Genomic DNA, 13,033 nt, shown 5'->3' with positions numbered 1-13,033 from the left:
CACAAACATTTTTCTTACCACCAGGACGAAGTTGCTTTAATGCCACTCAGAGGCTCATAAATTACTTAAAAGTGTGTGTTCTGCAGTTTTCCCCAGAAATCTCGGTGGATGGCCATGTAAATGGTGTGTAGCGTTGATGAATTACACCTTTCTTCCTGATGCAAGGCTGAGCTGCCTATTATTAAATGGTCATGTGCCAAGACAGCTCAGTGGCCTGATGGTCAATTAAATTTCAAAGGACTTCAAAGGCCAGGCTTAGCCATTTCCTCCTCTTTTCCATACCTTAATAACGGTCCCGAATTCCTTGGGAAAATTAAAATGCAGTTCATTCGAAGTCAGTGTTGGATAATTATAAAATATTGTTCTTTAATTTCTCTTAAGGAGGGAGGGAGCTCGGTTTTCAAGGAGCAGATATGACAGTCACTGGAGGGCTGGTACAATGGAGAGGTAACAATGGCTCTGCTAGCATTGTCAAGAAAGCAGCGACTCTGAGCCCACAAGATATTTTAATTCGGCTCCATTGTTTTGAAGACAGATTTGCATATCTCAGAGGGGAAAACTGCACCCGCGGGTCCTGGGCCACAGGCATAAATCTTACAGTGCACGTGACTGCCGTAAACAAAGCAGACCACTTGTGAAGGAGGCTATCTGGGAAGTCACTCCTAGGACTGGAGCTGGGATTTTCCATCGCCCTGCACACACACACACACACACACACACACACACACACACACACACACTCACTCTCTCTACGCCCTTAGGTCTCCTGAAGGGAAAAGTACCCAGATTTCCTCTGAGGATCCAAACAAACCCATGGAGGAAGATACCCAGCTGCTGCCGTCCACCGTGCAGCGACGACTCGGCTGTCCAGATCTGTGGTCATTAGAGGGACAGTGCGGTGTGAAAAGTACCTAGAAGTACACCGTTTGCGAGCTGAAAGCTGGAAATTCCTCCTCCAAGGTAAGCTGTTTTTTTATTTTAATTCTATCTTAAAAGGTGTGTCAGACACACACAGGTATGAATATGAAGAAGGTGAAGAAGCCCGGGTCACCCTCGGCTTGGCCCACGCTGGTCCTCTACACGGCGGTGCGGAGGTGGCCCTTGAGAGGCCAATTAAAATCAACGTTCCAGGGACCAGTTTATTTTATTCCACTGTAATCACAGATTACGAGAAGGCTGCAGACATAGTCTGGAGAGTTCTCTAATTCTCTTCACCCGGTTTCCCTTATGCTACAGGACAACAGGGAAGCCAGGAGACTCACAGGGTCCAGCTTCTGTTTAGAGATCTTTCTAGCATTACCACCATCAGGGCTCTCTCCCAAGCCACGCCCCTCAGGTCAGGATGCTCTCCCAAGCCACTCCCCCAGGCCAGGATGCACGCCCAAGCCACGCCCCCATGTCAGTCTGTTCATGAGACAGGATAGCACAGGATGCCATCAGGATCCTCCTGTTTCTTTCCCAGGAGGGGTGTGGTCACTCACCTTGTGCATCCATGAAAGAAGGGACCTCTTCTGTGGTCCACACACAGTGTTGTCCTACTGGACGGTAAAGGGAGTCATGGGGACACAGGGCATCTTCTCCCTGAGGAGATCCCCAGTGATGCCCTGGAAGAGGAGGTGCCGTGGGAGAAGGGGAGTTTCAGCGGGTGACACAGTCGTTGTTAGGAGCTCCCAGCTGTGGAAATTCAATCTGACAAAATGGAGGCAAATCCTAGTGTTATCACTTCCATGTGGTACGCGTGTAACACATAATACAACACGTAACAGGTAGCACCTGCTCCCAGCAGCTTCTCCCTGCTGTTGTTTTGAGACAGGGTCTTGCTGTGTAGCTCCCAATGACCTTGATCATGTGACAATCTTCCTGTCTCAGCCACCCTCGTGTTAGAATCACAGGGGTGAACTGCTGCACTGGGCTTTACCCAGCGTTGTTAAATAAAATACCCCCGCACCCCACCTCTCCTCCTGATTCCCCACCACCAAGACTAGGTCATCATGATGAGTAGAAGTTTCCCACTGAAACACCGGGCTCTCGATTTCCTGAACAATCCCCTGTGTGTTAATTGGTCATTTCCTGTGGACGTAGTCTAGCATGATGCCTTAGTTCCCCAGCCAATGCCTGCTTGGGTTAGAGCAGCACTGCCTTTATATCTGCTGTCTGATTGATAAGGAGTGAGGTCCTGAACAGGATCAGCCAATGGGGAGTAGTCTGTGAACACCTGATGCAGCAGAGCCCAAAGCTGGGCTCTGAGGCTTTGTAAGATCTTCTTTATACATTCATTCATTCCCTCACTCGTCCTTTCATTCATGTATGTGGAGGTCAGAGGGCAGCTTGCAGAAGTCAGCCTTCTTCTGATGCCAAACATCAAACTCAGGTCATCAGGCCTGGTGGCAAGTGCCTATTCTCACCGAACCATCTCTCCGGCCCTGGATTTTGTAGAATTTAAAAAATATTCCCAGCAGACAACCAGGGATGTCAACACTTGTTATCTCTCCAGGAGATTTTCTTGATTTCTTACGGAAACGAATTCAGCCAAGTGGCGTGTGGCCAGCCATGAATGCCAATCCTAGACTTCACCGTCTGTACACCTAGGTAGAAGAGATACCGTCTCTCAAACAGCTTCCTCGCTGATAACGCCAGGCTGTCTGTGCTCACATCAGCTGAGGCAGAAAGGGGACAGTTTGAACGAATACCCAGGAAGCACCGCGACGCTCACTGGGAAAAGGAAGAGCCACTGTGGGGTGGAGTAGCACAGACATCCCTCCTGAAAATCTCCAGAGCAGCAGCTGCCATCACATTCTTTGAATGGAGCCTCTCACCCCCAGGACAGAGTTGTAATTTAAGAAAAGTAGCGCGTGAGAGAAAGACGCCATGTGACAGGGTCCAAGCAGTGGGGTTGCTTATTAAGGAAGGGGATCATAAAAAGGGGAAATGGGAGGGGGGAGACCGGCCTCCAGGGACAGGAGCATCAGGAGAGAGGCAGAGAGAGAGAGGCAGAGAGAGAGAGAGAGAGAGAGAGAGAGAGAGAGAGAGAGAGAGAGAGAGAGAGAGAGAGAGAGAAGGAGAATGGGAGGTGGGCACAGGTTGTGCTCTTAGTGGCTGCAGCTGAGAGCAAACCCTGTCAGAACCCCACGGACAGGCCAGTACAGAGTCCCGAATACTAACACAGAACACGACTTAGTTAGTACTCTTCGCTTTGGTTTTTCTGCCATTTTTAACACAGACCCATGGGAAGCCATGCACTTCTTTCTACGGCTTGGTTTCCCTATTTGTTGATGTAATGGAAACTACTCTGGTGTCTAACCACCTAAGAGACATTTTTAATCCATGTTCTTTGGGCTTTAATATAAACCTATACTTTCCCCCATCATCATCAGGGGTGTGTCACTCCTGTGGACAAAGCCTACCTCAGTGTACTTCAGATGGTTCCAGAGTCGGTTTCTTAATAGGATACTGGGTATATGTCATGTTTTAAAAAATTACCTCTCCAATGTTGTAATAATACAAAAAACTAGGCGTGGTACGTAGATCAGGTAACAATATTTATGAAAACTCTTTGTAACATTTTGGATTCTAAACACCCCCCCACGCATACACACTGCACTAAATCTATCTGGAAATGTTAATTTCCAGTAAGTCAGAAAGAGAAGTCACTGAGAGGATGGGCATTGCATAAACCTCTGCTGACAGCAAAACCTTCTACTGAGCAAACAGTCCTCTACCTTCCTTGGCTTTCAGTGGGGAAGAGGAGGGGAGAAACACCCATGTGTGCTTTAAAAGCCCCTCTTGTCCCTCACTGAGGCTCTATTTAATGTCTGTTTAATCAACATTCAGAACAATTTTTCAGACTTCTCTGTGTTCATCAGCTTTGCAAGACTTCAAGCCTTTAGCCATTATTTCTTTTCTAAGATACTATTTGCTTGTTCATTCATTTATTTGTGTATGTGTGTGTGTGTGTGTGTACATGCAAGAGTGAAGGCATGCATGCACACACAGACACACACACAGGCACACATATACACACATATACACAGACACACACACACATATATATATATATATACATACATACACACACATATACACGCACAAACCCCACAGCATTCACGTGGAGACCACAGGCCATCTTTTGGGAGGTTACCATCTCCTTCTCCTGTGGACTCTAGGATGGAGCCTGAGTCACTGGGCTTGTGGACATGAGCCATCTCACCAGCCCTTAACCAAAATTCTTCCCACCCACTTTCAAAGTCAGTGACAAGAACGCGCCATGCTATGGATGCTGGGTCTTACAACCTGAGCCACTCGATAACTAGTAAAACATTATCATTCCCTCCCCCCAAATTATGGAGCAGTTTTGACATTATGGAGCATTTATAAATCTGAAGATTTACAGAAGAGGTGGTTTTGTTGCCTGACATCCACCGAGGGCTAGAAAGATGATAAACTTGAGAAGCAGGAGGAGTTGAGAGTGATCTGGTGAAGAGTGGCCATGAGATTCACCATGCCCTCTTCCCTGCAGTCAGAGCCTCCCGTGTTTATTTTCCCCATGGACCGGCTGAGGATAAGCACGAGGTTGCCTTTGCTACATCTGGGCCTTCCTGGCCCATGGCTTCAGCCTGCCTGTCAAGCTTACCCATGTGTAGTAGCATTGGAAGTGCAGGTGGAGACAAGCGGGTACTATATGGGTTTCCTGCAGAGATCAGGAATGGTGGAAATGAGATCATGAAAGCCGGAGTTAATCTTGTGGGCTGAGAGCCTGGCAAGTGTCAGTGGTAACAGCCTAAAAAAAGAGAAAGAGGTTCCCCCTAAGCAGAGTTCCACAGGAGGGAACCCAGCTTCCTGTGCCTACTGCCCCCTAAGCCTTCCTAATGACCCAGGCTCCATCCTAGAATCCACCAAAAGATGTCCTGTGATTTCCACGTGAGCTCTCTCTCTCTCTGTCTGTCTCTCTCTCTCTCTGTCTCTCTCTCTCTCCATATGTGCATGCATCTCTGTGTATGTGTGTGCATTGTGTGTGCATGAATGCCTTCACTCTTGCATGTGTACACATACACACACACACCACAAGAATGAACAGACAATATTTTAAAAAAGAAATATGGTCAAAGGTCTGAAGTCTTGCAAAGCTAATTATAAGTGTGCAAAGACATTCATATTGTTGCTTCTGTCTCTCTAGCCTTAGCATCACTGGGACAGGGAACTCACACACTGTCTCTTCTCCTGCATGAAAACAGGAAGCCCTGCAGACACGCACCTAGTTCTAAATCCAGGCAGCCGCAGCCTGGATTGTAGTCATGATTTCATCCTTGTAGCAAGTCTCTGTACACAGACTACTGTGTAAGCCCCAGAACCAGGCAGGTGGAAGTCTGTCTAACAGGACTTTGTATTCCAGAAACATTCCCAGGAAGTTCCTGGCCAATGGGGAGCCTTTAGTGGCCCACTGCTCTGAAATACTCTTGACCAACTTGCCTGGTTTGTAGCCATCTCAAAACCTGTCCCCTTGAACTGAACTGGGGTACTTGTGTTTTGCATATATAAGATTAATACATTAATTTTAAAACATAGTTAAGAATAAAAGATCACATAGAAAACATTTCATTTGCCATTTCCAAGTCTTCTCTCTAAGGTTCTGAGGTTAGAAATTCAACAAAATGAGAGATCAACTTCTGTGTCTTCTTAGAGGATGCTTGCCATGTGCCAGTGAGGCAAGAGTGGACTCAGCCACGCAAAGATTAAGACATGATCGATGCACTCAGAGTTACCTTCCGTTACCCTGAGCCACTCCCTAATCCCTCTGCCCCTTTGTTCTGTGGAGCAAAGCATCGGCTACTGGAGGTGAGTTCCTGTTACAGCTTTTGTGGAATCTCCCATCACCCAAACATAACCTGTTTTTGCTCTGCTCCTACAACTGTGCAAAGTTAGTTCCAGGAGGCAAGCTGCTCTCCGTTACCCGTTGAGGTAGGCTAGGCTGGAGAAATGACTCGGCAGGCAGAGCATTGTCTGTGCCAGTGTAAGTGCATAAGTTCAGACCCCCAAATATCCACATAAAAGCCAGACATGGTAATGCGTAAGGTAGAGATGGGAGAAGCCACAGAAAAGTGCAGGCCAGCTAAGCTTGGATAGTCAACAAGAGATCCTGCTTCAGACAAGGTAGAGGGTGAGCTCTAAAGCCACGTGTCCACCTGCATTCTCTCTCACCCCTCTCCTGCCTCCCTCGCACACACCACACAATGTCCACACAAATAGGTTTTCTTTTATGTTGTGCTGGAGAGATAGCTCAGTGGTTAAGATCACTTGTTGCTCTTCTAGAGGACCTGAGTTTGGTTCCAGCACCCACATAAGGTGTCACAACACCCATTATCTCTAGCTCCAGGGGATCCAATGTCCCATGGAGAAATCCCAGTGGGCTGTCTTCCCATCACAGCCCGTGAACCTTCCCTTAAAGATTTGTTCTGTCTTCCAGCACTAACACCCACCTTATTCTCTGGAGTACCAAGTGACTTATGCAAGAGCGAGCCGTCCCTGTCCATCTTTTTGGCAGAGACAGCACCGACCCCCAAAGGAACAAGGATCTTCTGGCCTCTGTATACCCAGGGCTCCTGAGCTCTGGAGAGTCAAGAACGAGGAGGAAAGAACCTCATGAGGGTGCTTTTGCATTTGCTTTTGAATGGTTCCTCCCAGAAACAAAGAAATATCTCTCTACCTAGGACAAGTTGCCAATTCAGAGAAACATAGAGAAGGAACTCACTCATCCCTGCATCTGCCCAGTTGTGATGATCACTCACTTTTACACCCTTGGGTACCAATGTGATAGAAATTCTAAAATAGTTCAAACTGACATGTGGCCAGCTTTCTTTCCTGCTAGTAGACATTTTCAACCGTAACTGTCTCCAGTGGCTAGGACATTCTACATTCCTTTTGTTTTTGGATGCATATATACGAACAAAAACATTTTATTGACGTCATAAGATCACAGTAGAAACTAATACATTGACTAGATTAACTCTAGTGTAGAGAAATTAATATACTCTGTCAACTTTCGGTATGTCATATGATTTTGAGGTGTGCAGCAGGAGATAAAACTTGTTACTATCAAGCCTCTAATAATCTTCAAGGGTATAATAGACTGATACGCAAATCAATCTGGAAAAGCCAGGTTTTTTTCTGATACTTAAAAAGCACCAATGCCAAGAGCTCAAAGGTGCCAGAAGCATTTTATAAAATATATTTATGAGGGAGAGAGTCATTTAAGGGAATATGGAAAACTGGATAGGAATGAGATCCAAAAGTGGGGAATCCGCTTTTTCCTGTGAGGCGGGAACCAAGGTTGGGGCTTGTGTGGGGAAAGCTCCCAGCATCCCCACTCCTCAGAACAAGCCACAAGGGTATGTTCCCCTCAAATGCTGCTGCTGTTGTTTTGGAGTTTTTGAGCCAAGGTTTTATGTAGACAAGGCAGGACTCCACCTTGGCGGTAGATAGCCAAAGAGAACCTCGAACCCCCGATCCTCTTGTTGCCCTGACCCTGGCTCTGGCATTACAGGTGCACCCCCATTGCATCTCCAAATGCCTCTGAAGAGGGCTAAGTAAACAGAATTCTGACGTGGAGGATTCCATCTCCTTCCTCGAGAATAAAGGGTTCAAGGAAAGGCCGGTGGCAATCACATCGTGTGTGTCTTCTCGGAGTAGGGCTTGTGACTATCATGTCATGTGTGTCTTCTTGGAGTAGGGCTTGCAGTCAGGGGGTGTTCTCACAGAAACTGAGCTGCAGCAGTGAACAGAGGTCCCAGTGGGAGAGAGGAAGGTGCTCTCTGGAAGACCAAGCCAGTTTAAGTGACAGCATCCCTGAGGCTTAGCGGTCCCCTGCCCAACTATTGCTGGTGTCGCTGTCCTCCACACGGGGAGAACTGTTAGAACTAAGGGAACAGCACAGCTACAGCCAACCCCCCTTGGGCCCCAGACCTTTCTGTTGGGTATGCAGGTCTTCAACAGTTGTCTAGCTCTTGCTTTGTTTCGTCTTTCTGTCTCCCACTTTATTACCAACAGGGTTCCTTCTGACTTTGGGCCCTGACATTGATACTCTGACTGTCCAACAGTGTAACCTGAGAAATGCTGCTGGCCAGGGAGAGGGGCCGGTAGAGCCTGCCTGGCATGACTCCAACCCCCATGTTCCCTTGTGCTGCAGGGCCCTTTCCTGAATGTCACTGGAACACAGCTACTGGAATATTCTCAGCATGAGGAGCCTCTGGGCTTAAATTTCACCTTAGTATTATCGAGTGTCATATGGGGGACTGGAGCGGTATCTCGGCAGTTAGGAAGTTGACCCCAGTTTGGTTCCCAGTACCCAAGCTGGGTGGATCACAACCACCTCTAACTTAAGTTCCAGGGGAATCCAACCTTTGGGCTTCTGTAGGCACTTGGACTCGGTTCACACATGCTTGCATACATAAAAAAAAACCATAAAATCTTAAAAGTAGTGTGTATACACTCACACTGCCACTTCCTTCATGGTCATAAGACGAATCTAAGTATTTGCAATCACAATATTTATGTTGTAGTGTTGAGCTATGATTTTGTGATGCCTACAGTAGCCATGCGGGTTAGTTCTCAGTAGACCATGGCTTGAAGGAGTTGTCAGTCATAATTGTCCACGGGCAGCTGTGCCTGAGGCACTGGCCCTGTCATGAGACACAGGACATTGATCTCTGATTAGAAAATAAGAGAAATGGCCAGCAGCAAATGACCCCTAGAGGTAAGCAGGCAGATCAAAGGTATATGGCACCACCGCTAGGAACCCAGGCTTGGAACCCAGCATCACTCCCCACATCTGTCACTGCACAAGGAAAGAGCAGCCATGTCTCCAAAGTCTCTGTGTTGTGGGTACTGGATAACACCATGGGCCACAGAAAGTCCCTGGGCATGTGTCCTTTGCTGCTGTGGATCCGGACCAAGGGGAAGTGACTGAACTTTCCCTGTTTCAGACCCTAAGACAGTTCACATTGTTTTTGCAAGACATCTTGTCGTGTGGTTCTGCTCTTTTCTCACCTAAAAGGACGAGGGGCCTTCTGATGGGCCACAACAACACCATCCACTCCTGCAATATCATGACAGCTGCCTCTAACACAGAGTACACCTGACGCAACCCCAGACTGCAGGACGCTTAGGAAGCCATCAGACAGAAGCGGTGCAGGGAAACATCCCCACCCACGTGCTTTGTCTTAATTCAGGGAGAAGACTGCCCCGTGCCTGGCCAGACCTGCCCCATGTTGCTCCTTGCTCCCTGTGTGGGCGTGGCCTTTCTCCTGCACATTCCTCACCTGTCAGTGGCCCCTCTCTGATACACTCCCTCATAAACCCAGCAGAGTATTTCCTAACGAGGAACCGCACCAGCCTGCAGCAACACACCTCGGGACTAGGAGTTGGGATCTCTGGTCACTTCATCTCTGTGGTCAGACTCTGCTTTCTCTCACATGTGTGACCCACAACAGTGCCCAGACAGTCACATTCATCCGTCCACCTGCTCTAATTGAAATCAGAAAGTAGATGCCTATGAGGGTATGGGGGGTGTTGTCTTGTGTATTTCTACCATGGCTTTCTGTTCCTTAGAAGAGGCACTCGGAAGATGTGTTTTTTATTCCAAGAGTCCTAAGAGGGGAAGTGATTCTGCCTGTCTCTATTTCAAGTTGGTGTTTTCCTCAGTTGCTCCACCCCCTGGAGAAGGGGATACTTGGGCAAGTATCGAACTGTCCTATTTCAGACATGCTGTTCTGCTTAGAAACTCAGCAACGCCTGCACACCGTCAGCACAGCTGGGCCAAGGTGTAGAGGTAACATTGCATGCAATGCGATTTGCAAGCTGTGATAATTAAAATCAAGGCAGACTTCATAAAAGGCTGTGTAGCTACTCCCGATGTCGCTGCAATGTAATATGCTCTGAGAAAAGAAACCTCAGAGAGAAGCTGTCTGCTTTTGGCTAGCAGCCCCAGTCGTGGCCCACCCAAGCAAGGAAGTCGTATGGCAGGAGTTGGGATGAACTGACCACACGGCATCCCTAACTAAAAACAGAGAACAGAGGATGTTACAGGCCTGTGCTTAGCTTGCTTTCCCGGATTATTAAATCTAGATCCCGCCTACAGTTATGATGGGAATTCCTGCACCAACTGATGTCATCAAAACTCCCACAAGTCTATATTCCAGGCTGCTCTAGATTCTGTCAGGCTGACAGGGTCACTAAGCCCACATACGGTGAATAAACATTTGTGGCATACACCCCGGGCCTTCAACCCAACCGGATCAGAAACATTGAGGAGGGCCGGCGGGGTTACAGGAGGGTATCTAGGTTACTGACCAACTTTGGCAGGTGGCAGACGTACAGATGGGAAGGGAGTTTCCATGAAAGATGTGTCAGGTCGCAGCTCAGAGGCAGCTACTTCAGCGGAAGCGTTGAGAGCGTCTTTGGATGTGTGGGGACCCTAGAGCTGTGTGTTCCGGGGAATCATGAACCCTGGACGGGAGGTGAGAAGGCTGTGTATTAACAAGTCTCACAGTAGAGTAAGGGCCAGATCACTTCTGCATGTGAATGAAGGATGATGGGACACTTCCTTGCAGGCTCGGGGCAGGTGGTCCAAGTGGGTGACTTTTGCATTGTGGAAGCTTCAAGTCAAGGAAACTCTGGACAGACTGGGAGAGAAGCAAAGCTGGGAGGAAGTGATTAGGATCTATTTGCTAGACACAAAAAGACGTTTTCTCAGTACGGAAGAACACCTCTCAGATTAATAACTGAAGAACAGAATGATGATGGTTCACACCAGAGGAAAAGCAAGCTGGCTTCTCTCTGAAGAGATGGGACTTAAAACAATGGGGGCCCTCTTGTCTCTTGGCTGAGGCAGAAGTTTGAAAACATTTTATCTTAGTAAGTCTGAGACAGTGACACTCAGGGCTTCTGGGGATATAAACTTATTATAAACTAATGCATTGTCCTTGGAGGTGGGTTTCAGAATACTGCATGTGAGAGGGGGGTGTGTGTGTGGTGTGTGAAGGTGTGTGTGTATGAGGGGTGTGATGTGTGTGTGATGTGTGGTGTGTGTGTGGTGTGTGTAGGTGAGTGTGTGTATGAGGGGTGGGTGTGTGCGTGCGTGTGTGGTGTGTGTGTGTGTGTGGTGTGTGTAGGTGAGTGTGTATGAGGGGTGTGTGTGGTGTGTGTGGTGTGTGTGGTGTGTGTGTGTGTGGTGTGTGAAGGTGTGTGTGTATGAGGGGTGTGTGTGTATGAGGGGTGTGTGTGTATGAGGGGTGTGTGTGTGGTGTGTGGTGTGTGTGTGTAGTGTGTGTAGGTGAGTGTGTGTATGAGGGGTGTGTGCGTGCGTGTGTGTGGTGTGTGGTGTGTGATGTGTGTGTGACACTTAAGCTTCCATGTGTCCAGTGATCTTATAGATAATTATATATGGGCATACAAGACTGTACTTGAATTAAAGCACAGAACAGTTAAAGGACGTTGTGTGTTGAAAATGAATATAGACTTGTATGGCTGATGTGTGCACAGAAGACTTCTGGCCAGAGAAAGACCTGGAGAGCTTGTGGCCAGAGGAGGGGGCTGCATGGTGGGGTTCCGAGAGGAGGACTCTGGGAGAGAGTCAGATCCGAGTCTGGGAGGCAGTGGGATGGGACATTGTGCAGGATCCCAGCCATCCATCCGGTGGCGTCTCAGCACCTGCCTCGAGCTGTCCACTCCAGGGACAGCTGGGAGGACGAGGCAGCAGGTCTGAGAAGACGGGAGACGGGGGCAGAGCGCCCGCACGGGAGGAAAACAAAGCAGGCAAAGAGGAACGGTGGGCAAGGCAGTTATTCAAAAGCCTGGAGACCACAGAGATCCCTGGCTCTCGGGGATGGAGCAGGAGCCAGCTGACCCCTGGATGGTTCGGGGTGACTGGCTGCTGGCCTCAGAAGGGCGGCGGGAGGAAGTGGCCACTGGTAACACTTGCAGTCGTCTTGACATGGACAGGAAGGTTCCTGGTGAATTGCTTTGAAGCAGTGACCACCGATGCAGAGCAAGCTATAAAGAACACGACTGAACGAGGAATTAAGGTGAGCACTCCATAGGTGGACGCTCAGCAGAGCCCTCCAGGCTGGTGGCCTGCCTTGGGATGGGAGGTGTTTCCAAAGTCCGACCTCCTGTTGTCTTTCGCCAGGATTTTAGAATCACACAGACCGAGTCCTTGGAAGTGATGACCTCTTCACATTGGATTATTTAAATATTTAAACACATAAGTAAATATTGAAAATATATCCGTGGATAAGGGGAAATTCTAGAAACTTCTGAGATAGAAGCAATGAATAAGCATTCAGAGCAGGACACTTTGGAAAGTACCAAAAGACACCAGCGACAAGAGGACTTTCCAAATAACTCGCTGTCAACCCCGCTTTGAATGTGGGAGAGTAAGTTAATACATATCCTGGAGACCACAAGTCCCCCCAGAAGCATGATATCCCCGATGTTGACCTCAGGGCTTATCAAACACCAGGGCTGAGCCTTTCTTTCTATAGAAGACCCTTATCTCGGTGGTCCAGCTGGAGATGTGGTCAGCGGGTCTGGGACTGGGGGAGGGCTGGTCACGGCTTCTAAGTGTGCTCCGGACTGGACTGCGCCTTGTGGGGCCCCTGTGCCTGCTCTTTCTGGTGACCAATAAAGCCATGGCTCCCTCATGTCCTGGCATCTCACCTGCAGAATTTCCAGAGCCTTCCTTCTTCATTGTCCTTTTTATTAATTTGATTGTCTGGACCAGTTTCTCTAGCACAGTCTTCGGGGAGAGCCAAATGAAAGCAAGGCTCTCTAAGCTTCTGGGCCTATAATAGCCTTTTGCTTTTAACTACCATATGCCGAAATAAAGATTTGTTTTTGCTGGCTTACTTTTCCCTCTGGTGTAACAAATATTATTCCATGTTCCTGTTAGACTTTTGAAGGCAATCTGAATTTCTTTTCTTCATAAAATAACTGATTGTGTTGCCTGGATACCCAAAGGCCTTTCCCTGCTCCTTTTACTGCA

At 48.1% G+C, this 13,033-nt stretch overlaps 1 long non-coding RNA gene across 1 annotated transcript; it reads left to right on the top strand.

Annotated features, from left to right (window-relative positions):
• The first annotated feature begins 765 nt into the window (after nucleotides 1-765).
• LOC121135111 lies at nucleotides 766-11,059 on the top strand. Its single transcript, XR_005872294.1, has 3 exons — nucleotides 766-960; nucleotides 5,678-5,832; nucleotides 6,461-11,059. It is a non-coding gene; the product is annotated as an uncharacterized LOC121135111 (long non-coding RNA).
• The last annotated feature ends 1,974 nt before the right edge of the window (nucleotides 11,060-13,033 follow it).

This window comes from Mesocricetus auratus, unplaced genomic scaffold (genome assembly GCF_017639785.1).
Source record: "Mesocricetus auratus isolate SY011 unplaced genomic scaffold, BCM_Maur_2.0 Super-Scaffold_100031, whole genome shotgun sequence".
NCBI lineage: Eukaryota > Metazoa > Chordata > Mammalia > Rodentia > Cricetidae > Mesocricetus > Mesocricetus auratus.
This window is presented reverse-complemented; position numbering and strand designations above follow the sequence as displayed.